General features: G+C 46.9%; 1 protein-coding gene across 6 annotated transcripts in view; it reads right to left on the bottom strand.

Moving 5' to 3' along the window:
- Positions 1-12,311, bottom strand: part of Mbnl2 (muscleblind like splicing regulator 2) — a 151,502-nt gene extending 139,191 nt beyond the window's left edge. For 5 of the 6 annotated variants that reach the window (XM_075949412.1, XM_075949415.1, XM_075949414.1 and 2 more), the window contains exon 1: positions 12,050-12,297. The gene's annotated coding sequence lies outside the window, so the exon portion shown is untranslated. Of the gene's footprint in view, positions 1-12,049 lie in introns of all 6 variants that reach the window. The other variant, XM_075949416.1, reaches the window with a different exon arrangement.
- Between the last annotated feature and the right edge of the window lie 7,666 nt (positions 12,312-19,977).

The raw sequence follows: 19,977 nt of genomic DNA, 5'->3' as shown, positions 1-19,977 counted from the left end.
TGTGTACCGTCTACGTCTTTGCCTGCTGGTTCCATCTACCAGTTTTAGACCAATGTCCAGCATGCTAGCAGATGTTTCCAGAGGCAACAGCAGCCTGTTATTGTGGTAGACGATGAGAATTTAAAGTACTGTGGAACGCCCATCTGCTTTTCTCGTGTGTTTGGACCTGCTCAAAACCCTTTCCCTCTCTGCTGGTTCACTATTCCACAGGGATCAACCGTGGGCTAAAACTGCCAGAACAGCGTGGTGTGTGTCCCGGGCTGCATAAATGGAAGTATTATATCCTGAATAAGGGCGGTGCCGTAACGACCCTAGCCGAAGCTTACAGCCTCTAGTATGCAAAGGACTGGCCCTCTGTGGAGACCTGTGGCCTGCTTATGAAGAATACCGAGTGTTGAGTCAGGGTGAGCATTGACCGTGATGGGAGCCAGACTTCCATTTCAGCACAGGGAAGAATTTTCTAAGCAAACATTGTGGTTTATGTGCATCCGAGGTTGCGCTGGTCTACACTGGCTGGAGTCATTAGAAACTGGGGTTGTGCTGGTCTACACTGGCTGGGATTGCGCTGGTCTACACTGGCTGGAGTTGTTAGAAACTGGGGTCCTGCTGGTCTATACTGGCTGGGATTGCGCTGGTCTACACTGGCTGGAGTCGTTAGAAACTGGGGTTGTGCTGGTCTACACTGGCTGGGATTGCGCTGGTCTACACTGGCTGGAGTTGTTAGAAACTGGGGTCCTGCTGGTCTATACTGGCTGCAGTCCTTAGAATCTGCTTGTTAGAGTTCTGGGAGCGACTGGATATAGATATGACCTGCACCAGATCCTCACTTTCCCACTGGAAGCTTCCTTCTGATTTTCACCCAATGGCAGGGAAAGTGCAGCCCCATTCTACGGTGCCTACCCAAGCCATCTCCCATTCTGGTGCCTGAGTGCCCAGAGCAGGCTGGCAGCAGTTGCAGCACCACCCGTGGGAAGTAAGGAGTTAAAAAAGACCAAAGCTGTCCGATGGTCCCAGCTGCCCCAGAGGCAGCAGGTCCCTTTGATCCTGCCTCTTAATTGCAGCTTAGCTGCACCAGGGAACTTTAAAGAAAAGAAACAGGGAGACTTGAGAGATAGGGCTTGTTTGGTTTCCTGAGGGGATGGTCTTTGTGGTGGCTGCCAGGAAGCTGGTACTCCAGAGCTCCTGATGGGTTTCCTAAACAGGAATGCAGTCTCCCATCCGAGCATGGAGCTGAAGAGATACCTAGGAAGACTGAACCTATGGAGGCCACTTGGTAGGGATGCTAGGAGCAGACTTGAGCAGGAGACTGAGCAGGGAAAGGGAGCCATAACTTAGCATAGCAACAGGCGGAGCAGACCACAGACATCCCACATCCCAGAGCAGCTATGCAGGAGCAGTGAGCATCCTTAGAGAAGGAAGGAACTTCCGGCAGGAAACACACCACACAAGGAGGGAAATGGTGTTCCTCGCCAGGTGGCAAAGGCAGATGATCCTAGCTGTTAGGAAGGCTGGGGCAGAAAGATGACAAACTCGAGACCAGATTGGACATTTTAGCAAGACACTGCCTCGAGACTAAAAGAGAAAGAACAGGATGGAGCCCAAAGGGTTTGCCGAATGTGAGAAAGACCCTGGGTTCTATCCCATGAGCACAAGACATGTTTCTAGGAATTCTCCCAATTAGCAATGTCAAAACAGCACAAAACTCCTCAGATTTGAATAGCAATCTCTCTCTCTCTCTCTCTCTCTCTCTCTCTCTCTCTCTCTCTCTCTCTCTCTCTCTCTTTCTCTCTCTCTCTCTCACACACACACACATACACACACACACACACACACACACACACACACAAACACATGCACCACAGAAAAGTAACAAAAGGCCAGCTAATTCTCAACTAATAATGAAGATAATTCCCTGGCCCTGACCTGGTACTACACCAAGTTTCTTTGTGAAAAATGTCCCCTGGCTGAAGAATGACTTCCTGCCTGGAGAATATACCAGCAAAGGCTTTTGTCTGTTCTGTTTGGCTCCACGGGGAGTAGGTGTGCCTTGGCCCTTTCCTAAGCAAGCCCCCATTTTGCAATCCCAAAGGAGGCATTCTTGCCTGAGGCGCTGAAGGCTGCCAAGGTGTGTCTCACCTTTGTTCTGCCCCTGATTAGCTTGTGAGTTTGGCAGATAACTCTCTCCCCGTGCCTCCCTTCCTTCGGAAAACATTTTAATGGAAGGAGCGGGCAGACGCAGCTCTCAACCGAAGCTGGCTATATAGTAGGCACTCAATAAGCTCGATACACATTTGCTCTGTTTCATTCTTAAAAGGTTATTGGTCAATTAAAACGCACGCCCCACCCCCATCCGTCTGTGTGTGGACCAAACAGGCCATCCGGCTGGAAAGACTTTCCCTAAATCGGTATAGCTTCGTTCCTGGCTCCAGGAGAGGGAGAGCCTTGCTGGAGACTGAGAACCAGGATGCACCCAGAGGAGGGTGGATTGACAGGAACATGAGGTATGAACATAACAAGATATAAGATCTCTACTCAGGCCTGGACTTTTCCCTGTGTGCTCTAAGGATGTCTTCATTTATGACCTGGAGCGTAAATGCGGCATATAACTCGCCACGCTGAAGGCGCACAGCCGGTCCTATATACTCACCACACCCTTTGGAGAGCATGGGGAGAGAAAAAGTGCTACATCTCAAGGGACTTGAAGACTGGCAGTTCCCCAAACTCATTTACTGGGCGTTTAAGGTCTGATAAGGTGGACACATTTTGGCCTTTAAATCCACCCACCACCTAGAAAAAAAAACGTGGGGGTTATTCATGGCTGATTTCTAAAACATGTTTCTTGGGGAAGAAGAAATTAAGATCTCTGAAGCAGATACATAGACTCGGAGGCCTTGCCGAGGGCGGTGATCAAATGTCTTGTACAAGCTGTGAGTCTGTGTCCACCGTGACCACGGACATCTTAGGCATGGGAGATGTCCACATCTTACATAGTCAAGGATGCTTGCTGTGCTGTCATCCCTGCCTTCATCTTTTCAGCCCTAGTTGGGGAGTGATCCGAACTCCAAGCGAGACTCGGCGTCTTGCAGAAGCTGCCTGGGCTAATGGGTGCTGGCCTCTACCCTACATGGGCTCTTCAGGCGAGCTATCCCAGACCCATCAACCACTGGCACGTAGATTTCCGCAGGCTGCCGTAGTGCTGCAGATGCTCCCGGGGAGTGGGATGAACGGTACCATCGTCTCCATCCTCTGGGAGCTTGTTAGAAAGGCAGAGGATGAGCCCCACCCCACCCCCACCCACCAGACCTACTGAATCGGAATCTGTGTTCTTAATAAGATCCCCAGGTGACCGTCGGGCACAGGAAAGCTGTTCTGTTCAGTCCTTGGAGGTATCTGGCAAAAGGGTACCAACCACGCCAAACACTTTCTCATCCTGAGAATTTGTTTCTATGCAGTCCTTACAGCTAGGTTCAAGAGAGACCTGCCAGACCCAGAAAAACAAGACACCCAGTGTCTAGTGACACCACACTTCGGAATCACCATCCTAAATAGTGATATCCTAAAAATACGTATTTTAAAACGCAGACACAAAAGTCTTGATAATTTTGTTTTTAAATGTTCTACCTCTAAAAATCTATACATCTGAAAGATGAAGCCATGAAAGAAACATGTTCTCTTATCCACGCACTGTTCTGTGGCTTTAAACATGACTGAGAACAAATGTTTGCCTCCAAGAGGATCACTGCCAGAGACTCTTGCTCAAGAGGGTAAAATACATGTAGGAGGCTGCAATCATTAATTTTGATTGTCAACTGGTTGGAATCTAGAATTACCATGGCAACAAACCTCTGGGCATGTCTGTGAAGGAGTTTTGAGATTGGGTGAAGTGAGATGAGAAGATCCACCCTCCCAAGGACTGGAGGGGATCCTCCGATTTTCTTTTCCATTCCTGAGTGTGGATAGAACCCAGCCAGCTCCCTCAGGCCCTGCTGCTGCCCTGATGGACCATACCCTCAAACTGTGAGCCAAAATAAACTTTCCTTCCGACAGGTGCTTCCATTCCGTATTTTGCCCAGCAACAAAAAAAGTAAACAAATGAGTCCCATGGATTCATGGAGATTAGGATGTGGTCAGCAAGGGTTTTGCTTACTTATTTTTTTATTATTATTTTGATTTTTTGTGTGTATTTAGTTTCCCAATTCTTTGTTAGCTCCTAGTTTCTTCTGGGCCACCTACTACTTTTTCAAGGCTCACCATTGGTCCACTGCCTGCTTCTCTTTATGTCCCTCTTTCCGCATGGGAGTGAAGTATCCATGACATCAACTTTAGTTTCAAGACAGTTGTCTCGGGCTTAGAAATTGGTAGCCTGGGGCCTGGGCAGTGCTCCATCCTCTCCCCTCTTTGTCTTTATCTATACGACAGCTCCACAGATACATCCCATAGATGCCATTGTTGGCGACAAGTACCACGTGGAGAGCTCACCGCTCACCATCTCTCTCCACCCCACTCCACTGGCTGGCCTCTATCTCTCTCCATCCACCTTGCAGTATGGCACGATCAGTATCTCTTTAGGGCAGAAGCTGTAATGTATCTCTGGCTCTTCTGAGCTCGGGCCAGCCTCTCTTATTGTCCTGTTATGATGTCTTTCGTTTCCTCTCCTTCACTTTTACCCACCTCCTTCCTACATTATGCCTGGAATACTGTAAAATTTTTGTTCAGAGGCATCACTCATGACAATGGTCTAACCTCTAGCCCTATTTTCAAATCCCAATAGAATCTTTAGGTAGTATCATATGCGTATCGTAGGCTAAAAACATTCAACTCTGCTGTGTGGCTTTTCAGCCCGACCCTACTGATTCCAACTGCCCCGTGCAGCTGGATTGCTCACCACCCCAAAACACAGACTCCTTATTCTACAAAGTCAATCTGCTCATGGTCTCTGACCCTCACCACTGTTCCTCCTCCCTGAGTTTTTGGGCCCTGAACTCCCCCTGCTTTTTTGATGACACACTCCTATTATAAAATATGTCTTTAGGTCAGAAACAACCATCATAATAGTAGCTCCTCAATAACAATGCCAATATGACCTATACATCACCAACTACACATGAAAACTGACAGTTTAAAGTAATACACTAAATAATATATAAGCTGTACTCGCCCCTCACTAATAAAGAATCTTATCCTTGGCCTGGGGTATAGACTTTCCACATTAGAAAGGCTGATGTAGACAAAAATGCTGGCATTTAGAGCCAAGGAAGGGATCCTTCCTCCATGAAGCCCTGTCTACCTTCCGACCCAGACACAGCTCTTCTTTTCCAAATTCTCAGGACGTTAAAACAGTAAGCGCTAAATCACCTTATCATGTGCACTTCCCCGGTACTTTTAGTTTGATTAATTGAAGCTTCCACTTAGGATGCCAGAAATTTATAGATTTTTTAAAAAGATAATTCAATCTCTTAATTAAAAACATTACTGTCCTCTCCAAATTGTTAGGGTTGGGCTCTGCTCGACTGTGTAACATACGTTATATGAAAGCTTCAAGTTAGAGCACAATGTGATTCACTTGGCTCATTCTTAGGCATAAATTTCCATTGGTGGAAGGACTAACTTTTCCACTTTGGGGCTACTAAAACTTGTAGTATATTATTCACCCCCACTCAAACCCAGTTTTCATTTCACTTGTTAAACAGGAAGTGGGAGCTGTACTCACTGGAGGAAATAGTAAACATGAAATCTGAAGTAGCATACACCCATAAGATGTCGCCGTAACTACTACACACAGAAATCACCAGAGTGGAGACTAAGTACATCTGAAATTCCTAAAACAACTTCTCGTTCGACCTCAAGACTTCAGCTCTAAGTTACTTACTTCCATCTGTCTGTTACGTATTCAGCTGAAAGTCTACAGCTCTGGTTACCCATAGGACTTGGGAGTCTCCGAGGCCTTAGTTTAAGTCATAGGCAGACCAGGCATTGCCATGTGTGGCTGTCACCCAGTCTTCGGAGTTCTTTCTTCTGCCAGCAAACTGGGAGCACTGGTGATCAGGTGGGGCCCTGGCAATCTTCTGACGCTCCCATTGCAGAAGACATGTGTAAGGCATCTTGCTTGTACCGAATGTCCTCATCTTTCTACCACTTTAAGAGACGGGGTGAGAAGATCTCAGAGGTACAGAAGGCTGGAAGGTTGCTGTCATGGTGGACTTTGGTTAGTCCTTGGCCTGCAGGACATTTACAACTATTCGTGGATCATGCGTTCCAGAAGCATCTCACTGCTGTGGGACTGGGTATGGGTCAGCCTTGGCTGTATCTTAAAGCTACCTCTCCAGGACCTTACCTTTATGCTGTCTAGGTTTAATACGGCTTTAAGAAAGTACCAGGTGGGGACATGAATCTAATGTCCTCCCATCTAGTACTGGGGACATTTAAGAGTTCTCTTTTTTTTTAAATTGATTTTTATTGAGCTCTACATTTTTCTCTGCTCCCCTCCCTGCCTCTCCCCTTAAAAATTCTTCTTGTGCTTACAAAACCCGAGTCAATCAACCTCAGGGAGTGGGAGAGAGTATGAAAGAGTACACACACACACACACACGTACACACACACACACACGCAAGCACTCACTCACACACACACACACGCAAGCACTCACACACACACACACACACACGCCCGTACACATGCAAGCTCACACGCACACGCACGCACACACACACACATGCACACACACGCAAGCACTCACACACACGCACGTACACATGCAAGCTCTCACGCACACACGCACACGCACGCACGCGCACACACACACACACTGAGGCTGGCCTAGAACTCCCTATGTAACAATGCACGTCTCTGAACATCCGATCCTCCTGCCTATAGCTCTTGAGTGCTAGGATTACATATAGACCCCACTCTGCCTGATTTTCTGTGGGACTAGGTGAGACCTGACCCCAGGCTTCAAGGATGCCAGGCGAGCACTCTACCAACCCAGACAAATCGAAGTGTTTAAATCTAGTAATAACTCATCTCTTGGAGTTCCACCCAGACAGCCTTAACCTAGGCTCCTACTTTAACCCGCCCCCCATTTGGGCTATTAATAGAGATAACTAATGCCAGCCAGAGCCCTTGTCAAGTGCAAGGAGCCCCACATCTGCTGTTCTTCAGAGCTGTGGTTTGCTCTTATCTTGTTCGTCAGGGTCTTCTTCTCCAGCATTGTGCATGGCAGATAGCTCAGGAAAGAAGCTCACGATGTCACAGGGCATCTCCCAGTGTCTTTTCTCTTTCCACTAAGGTGACTTCCACCCAACAGCCAGCTTGCCACGGATGCCCTTAACCTGGGCCCAGCTCCTTCATCACTGGAGACACTGGGCTGATTTAGGGGAGGGAAAAACGTTCAAAAGAGAGGCTGAATTTTAAACCTTTTCTCTCAGTTCTATGCTAACTACATCCTCACACAGTTTGTCTTTGTCCAAAGAAAGGATATTCAGGGGCAAAATCCCCCAAACCACCACCATCAAAACAACTTAAAGAGGGGGAAATCAACTAAAGCAAAACAAAACCCCTGCATTTATGAAAGAATGTGGGGACGTATAATCCCCCGGGGCAGCATCAGGTTTCCTCATAATTGCATCATGGGCTGTCGGGGGCAGGCAGCAGCTCAGAAGTGGGAGAGGGTCTAAGATTTCCTTTTGTTCTGGCTGGCATTTAAGGCTTTATCAGCCAAGTGCCCGTGGTCCCTTGCCACTGCAGGCTGAAGCTCTGGTTGCCGAGACTCCGAGAGCTCTCAACAGCCATGTATTTTGGATATGCCAAGCACCCTGACACCACGGCCCGTCTCTCGTCTCTCTTTAGGTTAGCCATATATCACTGACGGTCAGAAATACAGCAGGGGTGAAGGAGAAGCAGATGATATCTAAAACTTAATGACCTTCCTAAAACCTGTGTTGCTCCGCCTCTAAACATCGTTTCTAGAGTAAAATCAGTATCTGACGATTAACAATGCTAACTTAGTATTAGCCAACAATGATGTTTCAAAGCCTTTGAAATGTGGGTTTTATGACAGGCGTGTTTGTACTGAGACACTAGTGCAGGCACTAGGTAACCTGTGTTCTAACCAAACGCAAGAGCTGCCCGAAGAGTGTTCAACAAACGCTTGTTGACGGACAGATGGAATAGCTGACCCACAAGGCCTCAGACAATGCATTCTTTCTCAAAACACTGAAGTACACTGTTGGGTCCAAGACGTTCTGTCATATTGAGGGGGAGAGTAAGAGAAGGCCAGCTGAAAACCGTCCACCAGCCTGGGGCCTGGGCTCAGCCAAGAACGCAGGGCCTTACCAAACATACCTGTTTTCACTCAGCGCCTAGTGGAGGCGGGGCCTAGCGATGACGAAGCCCTTGGAGGCCCAGGCCTGAAGCAATCACCTTTGGCTCCCCACTGAGACTAAGGCTGCAAGGGACACTTTACACACATTTTCAAGAAGGAAAACAAAAACTGGTCTGACTGAAATGCTGGAAGAAGTGACAACATCAACAACAGTATACTGTCACTGACTGACAGAGCCCAGATAAAAACTTCTACTTCAACCAAGTTCCCAGCTCCACAAAGCAGGGGGCCCATGTACCTGGCTGTCTGAGGGGCTCTTCCAGAAAGGAAGCTTGGGTTCCAGAACCTTGATTTGCTTTCGGAAGCCTCCTCCCTGCCTCCTCCCTGCTCTCCTTACCTAGGGCCTCAGACTGGGCCTCTGCGACTGGAAAAACTGTCCTGTTCTCTGTGGGGTCATGACCTTGGGGTTCTTTTGTGCTCACTTGATTGACTTTTGACCTGCAGATCTGTCCTGAGGGAGGCTCCTGCCTGTTGCCCTCTCACCCACACTCTCACCCCCACCCCACCCCTGCCCACCTACTTCCTCTTTTCCCCCCATGCGCATGGGCGCTCTCTCTCTGTCTGACAAGCCAGTAGTAGCTCTCAAGGACCCAATGGCCTCTCAGGGATAGCTCTCTGAGGAGGTGCTGGAGGTATCCAACTATGTTTTCCACAACCACTGCAGTCCCTGTGCCTCCTCTTCACTGACTAGAGCTCTTCACCCCCTGCATTGTGTCCCCTACCTACTTCTGCACTGCTACCATCTTGTTATCCTGGAAAACGTAAACACGTCAGCCTATACCTCTCTTCCCACATTTTTTTCCGTGCTGGTAAGAGAATGCAAGAGGAAAGGGAGAGAACACACATCTCAGGCTGACCCAACGCCTTCTACAGGAGGAATCCGCTGAAGCTCAGTGTCTAAACCCTCTCCTGCCGACTCCTGGTTGAAATCCTGAGCGTCTGCTCTTGGATTTCTATGGCGCTCCCTGAGCGCGGGACTGGCTGGGAGCCATGTGATATTGATTTGTTTTCACCATGGCAACAGCAAATTAAAACAACGAGCAAAACCGAAGGCCGGCTCTTGGGCAGGGAGGCTGCACGCCCAGTCTTTCACAAGCATCTTTTTCCCCCTTCTACCCAGTTCTCTCCACTTAGTCAAAGTAAAAATAGCACCGACCCCTTCGGGCACGACGGCGGCACTCTGATGCTGTCTGTGGGAAGAGGCCGGCTGGCCCAGCCTCTTCTAAAGCGTCAGACCCGACCCATGGAGAAAAGTCCAACAACCGTGCTTGGAAATTTTGTTTGTTGGCTTAGCATACACATCTTTGGAAAATGTGTACCAACTTGACAGAGACCGGAGGGTTTTGTATTTGTGGCCTCACATGTCGACACCCCCAAGACATTGCCAACCAGGTCTCCGTACAGAGGACTCTTCCCTTTGTACTTCACCCAGCTCCCAGCACCAAGAGACAAACAACTTTTGTTACTGTCGTTTGTACAAGACCACTTTCCTAGGATTCTAGCATAAGACAAAGTGTGATAAGCATTACACGTTCTAGGACAGGAGAGAAACTGAGGTAGGCTTTTGCTCAAGGCCACAGAAGGTGGAGGGAAGGGAGGACAGGACGGCTGGTAGCGGCGACTCCTGGGAACTGCAGTGTCCTCTAACCCAAATTCTTTCTTTTAAAGGCACCTCACGAAACGCTAGCCTTTCCCCTGATCTGTGTAACCAAGCTGTCACCAGTGTGCCACCTGTGACACTGGATTAACAGCACACACCGTTATACTTCATTTCCTTTGAGCCATCTGCCCTAGAACATGGTGTTTTCCTGTGGACGCCGCTGTCAACCACCAGCCAGGCAACCTTGAACTTGGTGGCATAACCCGGGCCTTAGATGGTGGCTCCAGGGGAGCTGGGATGCCCCCACTTCCCAAAAGTCCACACAGTAGCCTTAGATGATGGCTCCAGGGGAGCTGGGGATGCCCCCACTTCCCAAAAGTCCACACAGTAGCCTTAGATGATGGCTCCAGGGGAGCTGGGAATGCCCCCACTTCCCAAAAGTCCACACAGGTAGCCTTACAGAGCCGCACCATTTGAGAAAGTGAAATTCATTCTCCCCAAGGCTTTTCACTAGCCAAGCCAGAAGCCTGCAAAAACCCTGCGCAGACAGGCGGGTCGGAGAAGCCACCCTCTTTGGCCCCAGAAGGGGGATGGATGGGCTGTGGGTTTAAATGGGAAGACATAACTCAAGTCCTGCCAACCGGGAGTGCGAATGTTCCTGGCCTGGACATAGAGAAATATTCCTCTCCACGAGCCGAATAAAAGAACACACAGCAGAAATAGTTGGGGGATGACGTCAGGAGTTCTGGGCCAGTGTCCTGCACTTCTCCTTGAAAGTAAAGGCAGTGGGTCTAGAAGAATCTACGTGGCATGGCCCTTCTTCCAGCGAACACTGCTGTCCCTCAGAATGGAGAGGAACAAACTTCCCCTTACAGAGATTGTAAAAATGTCTCGTGCTTAATTTTTTTGTTCCTCATTGTCACCTAAATATACATATGCCCTCAGAGATATTCTCCTACTTAATCTTTGTCTTTTAAGGGGGAAGTACGACTTAGAAGAACGTTGGAACATTCCCGGGGGTGGTGGTTAGGCGAGTTTTTTTTTTTTCCTCCTCCGCTTCGGTGCTTGCTAACTATTCTAAAAATGTTACACATTTATTGTAAACACATGCTTCCACGGCCTAACAAAAAAGCATGGTTTCCTCATGCCTGGCAGAAATTTCAAATGGAAAAGGGCAGAAAGAATTCTTTAACACAGCGAGCTCCTTCCCTTCTCCTGGGCCAAGTGTGTTAAAAATAAATCTGCTTCAACCTTTCTCCCGGCTGCCGCTGCTTCTCGGCAAGAAAGTTGATCTGGCTGGGCGTAGTGAGAGCCCAGCTTTAAAAGCTAGCCTGCTCTCATTAAATTATTCTGCTGGCTGTGTGTTCTCATTAAAAATGCATACAGATCAGATAATTGCAGTAAGCATTATTAACCCAGCTTTACTTTTGAATATAATGGTCCCACTTTTAAGCTGGAAACAAAGACGGAGGCTGCCAGGAAAAGCAATGTAAACATTGAACTACAGTGTCTAAGACTAGCCAGGAAGCTACCTCTGGCTTGGTGGTTAAAATGTGCTTTTGAAACTCAATTAAAGCCGTTGCCCTGTAGCACCAGGGTGGCCCCCAATTTATAAGAAACAGACATATTTCTGTTTCAAATGTTCAACCGATTATTATTTACCACGATTTTTTTTAAAAAAAATCTTAATTTTAAGAGTGTTTTCAAAGAACAGGATCCATGTAAACTTTATTCTGCAGCTCACTAGAGCAGTAAAAACATTCTCTAAGAAAACAATGGTCTGGATCTCTCATATAATTTTAAAAAAATAATATAAAAATGGGTCTGTTCTTTAAATAAATAAATAAAACCCTCGGTTTTCTGCCTCACCCCGAACGGGGCGGCGTAGATTCCAGCTTTGCCATCTCTTCTTCTCAAATCCAAATGTTACGTAAAACTCCAGGGTTTCCTGCGAGTATTCCGTTCGAATTAGTGGAATCCGGTCTCCCTGGCTTCCCTAAGCACACACATGGAATGCAGCATACTGCAGCAAACTCTAAACATTAAAAGGGGGGGGGTGTCCTCCTACCTTGTTTAGCTCTGCTTGTCCTCCCCATGTACAGTAACCCCAAGAGCATCTGGCAGGACCGAGTGGCCGCGACTTCTCCACCGCATCATGAGGAAGGGAGGTCCATGCAAAGAGTTCTCCGTCCGTCCCTGTTTATTGTACTCTGCGAGCCGCCGGCTGTGGCTGGAAAATTTTACCTTCAGATGATGAAGCAAAGACAGTCTAAACTCTGTTGCTGTGAGCTGCAGCCCTTCCTTCCCACAGGCCCCGCCCAGGAGCGGCCAGCCAATCCCTGGCCAGATCGTCAGTCCTCCTCGCCTGAAACTGGTCCTCATAGGATGACTGACACAGCAACACAGCGCTGGCAGGGTCTGAAAACAGTGCGTCCATACTGATGGAAGAGGGATCTCCCTCTCCGAAGAAAGCAGTCACAGCACCGAGACCAAGTGGTACATAATTGGCGGAGCCCGCAGAGGGGTAGCTCAGACAAACACGCTTCGAGACAGCCAGCCCGGAGCTGGGAGTTGCATCGTAAACACTCCGGGAAACACGAAAACTCCTAAGATGGCCAAGAAATACAGTTGTACCCCAAACTGAAGTCCTCCTTATGCCATTTGACAAAGCGTACGGATATAGATGTAGATATAAAGGAAAGAATTCAATGTCTGTCAAGGAAAGTAATACCTTACGAAACATATGCATGCATTTTCCGTGACTATAACCATGTCTGAGTAGGCACTCAGGACCGCATCGTGCTTGCAGCCCCAGCACACAGCTCTTCTGGAGAGCAGCTGTCATTGCAGTGGTTACTTACTGGAACCCATACATCTTCCAGCTAAGTGCCCAGAGCATCAGGGACTTCAGTTGGGGAATGCTGAATGACAAAACGGATATCTGTCTATACGTTCAGCTTTGAGGCTGCTGGCTGGCACCCACGGAGGATCATGTGTGCTGTAGCCTTCTTAGATGACATTTAATAAAAACTCATGCGTCGGCCCACGGTGTCACTAACGCAGCGACAATTGCAGGAAGGTGGAGCTGGACTCAGAGCCATCCTCTGGTCTTAGGCTACTGAAGACGACCCGGAAGATGCTAAGATTCCCCCAAGAAAAAGCAAGAAAAGAGAACAGAAAGGGTTATTCCCCATCCCCCACCAGCACACAGCATTTCTGAAGGCTTCGAAAACAAAAACAAAAACATATGGCATTTAGAAAACACAATAAGCACATATTTCCTTTCCACAAAACACAACATTTGAGGTCTTAAAAAGTTAAGTATGACGGTCTTGTGACTAACTCCAGGCAAGAACAAAGACCCTATTCATCTGAAGGACTGAGCCTAACTATATTTTTATAAGCAACGATTTAATGTATCTGGAATAGAGGAACAAGGTGGAATGCAATGATTTTTATTTTTTTAATTTTTGCCCTTGCATCTTTTAAAACACAGCATGTCTTGTGATTTGTGGACTAATTTTCTTCAATAGGCTATCGTGTGTTAGTCCTCTTTATTTTAATACCTAGTCTCATTTCTAGTCAATAACATCATTTGCAGGCTTTGGTTGAGTCTGTTGAAAATTTAAATTAGCTCCATTCAAACAGGTGGAGAACCTTTTAGCATCAACATACCGATGTCGCACACACACTTGCGTGATCTCAAACATACAACTAACCTTTCCCCATCTTCTCTTGCTTTTGGCAGCCTCATAATCTTATTCCTTAAGCTTTAGCCCCCATCAACCCCTATTCTCAGCCCAAGAAATTAAGTCTGGTAGAATTTTCCTCCAAGCTAGGCCAGAGCTCTGACCTATTCCTTGTATGATACAAAAGCTAACTGATGGCCTCTGGGATTTGGGCTCCTCAGCTCTGGTCTTCTTTGTTGCCAGACAGGTTTTTCTGAAGTCATGTAAAGTCATGTTCCTTTTACACTCAAACCTGTCCCTCCATAAAATCCAAATTATAGACTTTCAAGGTCCTGCGAAATGTGGCCCCTGCCTTCACAGTCAACTTTACCCCTCATGTCTGCCTTCTGAAAGGAGCCTCCCTCCTCTCTACCCCATGTTTATTTCTTTCTTACCAAGTGCGGGGACCTCAGCTCACCTGTCATTCCTTTGTCAGACCGTCCTCATCCACACTAGCTGCTCTGATGTTCAAAAGGCCTTCTGTACCGTTCATTGTACCAGGCTATTTTAAGCCCTTAACAATGTAGCCTTGTGCAGCTAGCTTGCCTGAGTTGCTCTTGCCGTTTTAGAAGGCAAGGTTTGTGTCCTACATTAATTAAGGGAGTGTACCTAAAACATCTGCTCACTGGTGGGCAGAGGCTCACTAGATGACGGCTGTCCCCACGGTCATTTCTGTGTCGGTCAAGAGGCCACACGCAAGCATGCTGATTATTTGTATCACAATGACATCATACGTACTCATTCGTACAAGCCAAAAACATGGCACTTTGTCCTGGCTTTCCTCTGCAACCACAATGTGAAATACATTGTCAACGTCTGCCAAGTGTAATGCCTGAATATTTAGAACATTTTCCTTTGTTCCTTCTCTGTCAGTGTCCCCCTTGCCCAGGTGACTGACATGCTTTGTGTTAACTCTTGAAATAATAGTTGCTCCCCATGTATTGCTTTCTCTTCCTTTTTTTCTATCTCTCCCTCTTTTTTTTTCCTTCTCACACCTCTTGTCTGGTCTCCTCTTTTCTCTTTTCTCTCTCTCTCTCTCTCCCACACTCTCTCTCCTGTATCTATGATGTCCTACACACCTAAGGCTTATAGTGTGCGTTACTTCTCCACTACCAAGCTACAGTCCAGTCCTTGTCTTTTTTAAAAATTTGAGAAATGACTTCACTAAGTTGCCCAGACTATGGGTGACGCACTCTGGCCCTCTCTCCTCAGCCTCCAAAGCAGCTGGGGTCCAGACCCGAGTTCTCGACCCTGGCTGTGAACAGATTCTTGACCCCTTCAAGCCTTTCAGGTCGCTTCATCCAGATTAGTAACATTTTAAAAGAAATCTTGTTTTTCATACTTCTTCGCTTAAAATGTTATCAGGGACTGATTGTTCATGTCCCCTACCAAAGCTTCAGATACTGACGAGCTAACCTCGGAGGGATGATATTTAGAGATGAAGCACCTGGGTAATCAGGTTCGGTGAGGTCATGGGGATGGGATCTACTCAAGGAAATTCCTGTCTTTATAAGGAGAGACACCAGGAGGAGGTGTCTTTCCTTCTAACTTGGGAAGTCACAGTGAGATGTCCTGCGGCACAGGAGGAGAATCCTCACCAATGCAGAGCATGCCTGAGCTCTGCCCTCAGAGCTCCAGGACTCAGTAGGGAGAAAACGGATGTCTGTGTATAACTGGAATGCATGGGATTTCATTACGACAGCAGTCCTAAGTCAGGCTCCCCAGAGCCCGTGCAAAGCCAGGGTGGCTCTGTGCGTGTTCAAACCTAGAACTAGGTGGTATGTGAGGACAGGAAAAGCTTGGGGGCCAGCTAGCCAGTGGCCCGGTGTGCACAACAGCAAACAGCAAGAGACACAGTCTCAAAAAGATGGGAGGACACTGACACTCAGAGTTGTCTTCACATGTCCACATGCAAGCTACAGCATTCACACATGTGCACCCACACGCTTCCCACAAATTCACACACCCATGTGCACACTATACACACATGCATGCATGCACAGACATGCACACACTACATACACAGACACCATACATACAAACATGCATACATCACACACACATGCACAACATGCACATACCACATACACAGACACCACACAATATACATACACCACACATACAAACAAACATTCACACACCACATACACACACATCACATGCACACACACCACACACACATACATACACACATCCACAAACATACACTCCACATATATATACATATACCACACATACAAATATGCATACACCACATACACAGACACCACATAATACACATACACCACATATACATACCACACACATACATACACAAACATGCACACACAACACACACAGACACCACATACATACACATACACCACACATACAAACATGCATATACCACATACACACACACCACATACATACACATACACCACATACACACACCCTATACAAAAATGCACACACACCATACACATAATATAAACATATATACTCTGTGTATTTGCAGGTATAATCTTTGAATGGCTCTTAGGTGAAGATGTAATTTCTCCACCTGTCTTCAAGGACCCCGTGGAGCCTTTGCCTCCCTAGCCTACCCAGATGCCATCTTTGCAGGCCCACAGGCTGGCCCACCTGTTGCTCTCTCTCACAGCCCTGTGAACTCGAGAGCCGTGCGTCTCAGATCCCACAGTGCACGCGAATCCCTCAGGGATCTTGTTAAAATGCAGATCCAGTCTCAGGAGTTCCTGGGTGGATTCTGCTTTTCCTAACAAGCTCCCAGGTGAGCACGCCTGTCCATGACGACTGTTCAAACACCGAGGTTTTACAGATGGCGTCCGCCCAGCTGCTCCTGCTATGGATTGTGGTTACACATTAATTCTGTTAGTTATTATTTTGTGTTTAGCTCCCGTCAGCTTGTGAGCATCAGAAGTCAGCAAGTTCTCTCATGCATCTGATTGCCATGTGCCTGGCACACGAGCTGATCAATGACAACGTGCATTAAAGGGGCAAACTGATGGAGCCAACACACCATACAAACAAGCTGGGTTTCCTGTCTCTGTTCCCTTCTTAACCCTTCCACTGCCTCTTTTTCCTTCTTCCCTCCTTTTTATTACTCCATCCAAGTTTCTTGAAAGTGTGTAAAGAGATACAGGGCAGTGGTGACACACACCTTTAACCCCAGCAGGCGGATCTCTGTGAGTTCAAGGCCAGCCTGGTCTACAGAGTGAGTTTCAGGATAGGTGCCAAAACTACACAGAGGAATTCTGTCTCAAAAAAAAAATGTGTAAGAGACTGAATTAATATTGGAAAAAACTTAATCTTTACTGATGTTATTTATATGTTAAGAAAAAAAGAGAATGGGTAAAATAAAAACAGATATAGTATAAAACATAGCCAGATGATGTCAGGGCATAGTGGCTAGTGCTTGCCTGTCATCTTGGCACTCTGAAGGCAGGTGCAAGGCCAGCCCGGGCTACACAGCAAGAGTCTATCACAAAACAGAGAAAACAGAGCTAAGGCTGTAGTTCAGCAGGAGAGAGCAAGCCTCACACACAAGTCCCCTGACCGCCCCTAAAGAAGAAAAGACTGTGTCCAAGTAAGGACATCAGCAGCTCTCCACAGCGACGGGGATTAGATCGGCATCTCCATGTCCAACACGAGAATAGTTGAGAAACCAAACATAGACTACTCTGAGGTGGTTGTTGGACAGAGGGACACCTATCTGTGACCTCTTGACCTCTGGGCCCAATTCCTCACTAGACTGTCCCAGAGAGCCCTCACCTTCACCTTGTCTCTCACAATGATTTTGTTAATGTTTTCGCTGAGTTACTCTTACTGAAAGACATTCCTCTTACTCACTTCTCTCCCTGAGGGAAGGGTGGTAGTTTGAAGGAGACATGTGTTTGAACAGCTTGGTTTCCCAGCTGATAGCGCTGGCTCGGGGGATCCAATGGAAGAGAAGAAGGAGAAAATATACGAGCAAGGGAGGTCAAGATCATGATGGAGGAATCTACAGAGACAGCTGAACCCAGCTCGTGGGAACTCACGAACTCTAGACCACAGCGGTGGAGTCTGCACAAGACCGAACTAGGTGGTTTAGCCCACATGTGGGAGACAGGGGTGAAGCTCGAACTATCTGTGAGGCCCCTGGAAGTAGGACCAGGATCTGTATCCCTGGTGCATGAGCTGGCCTATTGAAGCTCATTCCCTATGATGGGATGTCATGCTCAGCCTTAATGCAGGGGGAAGAGACTTGGTCCTGCCCCAACTTAATGTGCCGGACTTTGTTGAGACCCCTGGGAACCCTTACCTGTTGGGAGAAGTGGATGGAGAGGTGGGGGGGGGCACAGGTCAGGGGAGGAGAAATGGGGAAAGAACTGTGAATAGAATATAAAATGAAATTTAAAAATAAATTAAAATAGAAAGAAAAAAAGAAAGTGTGTTCAATCATCTCCCTGCTCCTGCTGCCCTGCATCCTGACCATGATGGCCTTTATCCCTCTGGAACCACAAGCTAAAGTCAACCCCGCTCCTCTCTAAGTCTCTCTTGGTCCTGTTTTGCCAGAAAAGTGACTAATACAAGAAGTGAACACGCTGGAGGTGCCACAGAGGTGGCAGATCCAATTCATAACGTATGTGTGTATAGACAGATAAATAGTGTAGTTCTCCTGAGTATCCGTGTACTTTATATAATACTACGCCATAAATTAAATATGGTATATATACATGGTACCAGACCTATCTTGGGTACTTATTACAAATGACATGTATATGCATATGCAGATATATGTAGTATATATACCTGTATGTGTGCATATATATCGCGGGTGTGTGGAGTGTGCTTTATAAAGTTTGGATATAAGAAGGAAAACAGAGGCGATACCTAATTTAAGAGGCCCATTACATGGAGAATGATCTCCTTTGGCGGGAGAAACAAAGCCAGCAGCACTCTTTCAAGCAGGGAAAACAATGATTTTTGATGATGTTGTGGTGAATTCCAGAACATCCTGAACAGTTTTGTGTCAACCTGACACTGCCCAGAGTCATCTGAGAAGAGGGAGTCTCAATTGAAAAAAAAAAATGCCTCCACAAGATGGGCTTGCAGGCAAGGCTTGTGGCAAATGTTCTTGATTTGCAATTGATGTGGGAAAGCCCAGCCCACTGTGGGCGGTGCCATTTCCGGGAAGGTGATGCTGGCGCGTAAGAGAAAGCGGTCTAAGCAAGTCAGTAAGTGGCTTTCCTCCTAGACATCCGCTTCAGCTCTTCCCTCCAGGTTGCGGCCTTCACTTTCGTCAGTGATGAACTGAGGTGAGTTGTGTAAGCCATATAAACCCTTTCCTCCTCAAGTTGCGCTTGGACATGGTGTTTTATGACAGCAACAGAAACCCTAACTAACACATAGAAAAATTAAGATTTCCCGTGAGTGAAAAGTGGCAGGGCCTAGAACGTACGGAGTGTTTGATATACTGGAAGGGAAGCCAGGGAGACCGTGATTGTTGCTCACAGTCAGGGTAAGACACGGAGGCTCACGGCAAATGTAACTATTCTGTGGCTGTTCAACTCGAGGCTCCTTCTTCCTTCACTATCATAATTATTTTTTATTTTGCTTTGTTTGTATTAACCAGGCTGGAAGCCCATTAAGTGGAAGAGAACAGGCATTAATAACTTGTACCCTTTATAATGTGTAGTATGAACATTTCATAAAATAATTTTTAGTTTATCAATTTTTCTTTTTTAATTTTAATTTCTTTTTATTTTATGTACATTGGTGTTTTGCCTGTATGTATGTCTGTGTGAGGGTGTCGGGCCCCCTAGAACTGGAACTGCAGACAGTTATGAGCTGTCACAGTAGGGAGGATGTCGGGGCGAGGGAGTGCTAAGAATTGAACCCGGGTCCTCTGGAAGAACATTCAGTGCTCTTAACTGTTGAGCCATCTTGCCAACCCTGGCCAAGTTTTCTTTAAAATGCTGAAGAAAGTTCATGTTCTGTAGAAAGCTGTGTTTTTCTTTTTTAATGTGTGGAGTTTTGAAAGCACCACAGGGAATAGAAAATTGATTTTCTGATTGTCAGAAAAACTTATCAAATTTTTCATAAGAAATGTTAACTAAATCTTAAATTTCTGCTAATAGGCTTAGGGGCAGAAGAGTCTGGAGAAAATTAGGAATAGCATTTTCGGGGGGTTTGAGGAAAATAAAATTAATTAATTTGCACAGGATGTGCCAAGGAACCAATGCGTGAGGAATCCCCACATAGACGGTGGCAGAGCCTGGTGGTCAGG

This window comes from Microtus pennsylvanicus, chromosome 15 (assembly GCF_037038515.1).
Source record: "Microtus pennsylvanicus isolate mMicPen1 chromosome 15, mMicPen1.hap1, whole genome shotgun sequence".
In the NCBI taxonomy this organism is placed as follows: Eukaryota; Metazoa; Chordata; class Mammalia; order Rodentia; family Cricetidae; genus Microtus; species Microtus pennsylvanicus.
Note: the sequence above shows the minus strand (reverse complement) of the source record. Positions and strands in the feature narration are given on the sequence as shown.